This window comes from Theobroma umbraticum, unplaced genomic scaffold, assembly GCF_002168275.2.
Source record: "Theobroma umbraticum cultivar Fairchild unplaced genomic scaffold, ASM216827v3 scaffold_182.0, whole genome shotgun sequence".
Taxonomy (NCBI): Eukaryota; Viridiplantae; Streptophyta; class Magnoliopsida; order Malvales; family Malvaceae; genus Theobroma; species Theobroma umbraticum.
Window position 1 is genome coordinate 533901 of NW_018397291.1, and position 435 is coordinate 534335.

The window sequence follows — 435 nt, forward strand, 5'->3', positions numbered from 1 at the left end:
AGTTCAGTGAACAAAGATTTGTTGCTAGTAAGGTGATGAGAACAAGCACTATCAATCAACCAAATACTTGTTTAACTAGAATCTTCACCTGTTTTGGCTGTAAACAGGACTTTTTCAGCTTCTTTACTCAATTCAACTACTACAGCTTAACCCGCACCTTCTGATTTCTTAGCTTTGCAGACCTTCTCAACATGTCCCATTTGGTAGCTTGCCCTACATTTAACATTGGGCCTATACTAGCAATATCTTGCTGTATGATTCATCTTGTTACAGTTAGGGTAGGGAGGGTCTTTATCTACTAACGTACGCTGCTTCCTTTCACTAGTTTTGTTACCTTTTGCTTCAGCCTTCTTAGAGTTGTTTCTTCTGACTTTCAGACCCTTAGTCTTTGCCACTAAGGCATTTTCAACCAAATCTTCTCCTCTAAGAGCTTTC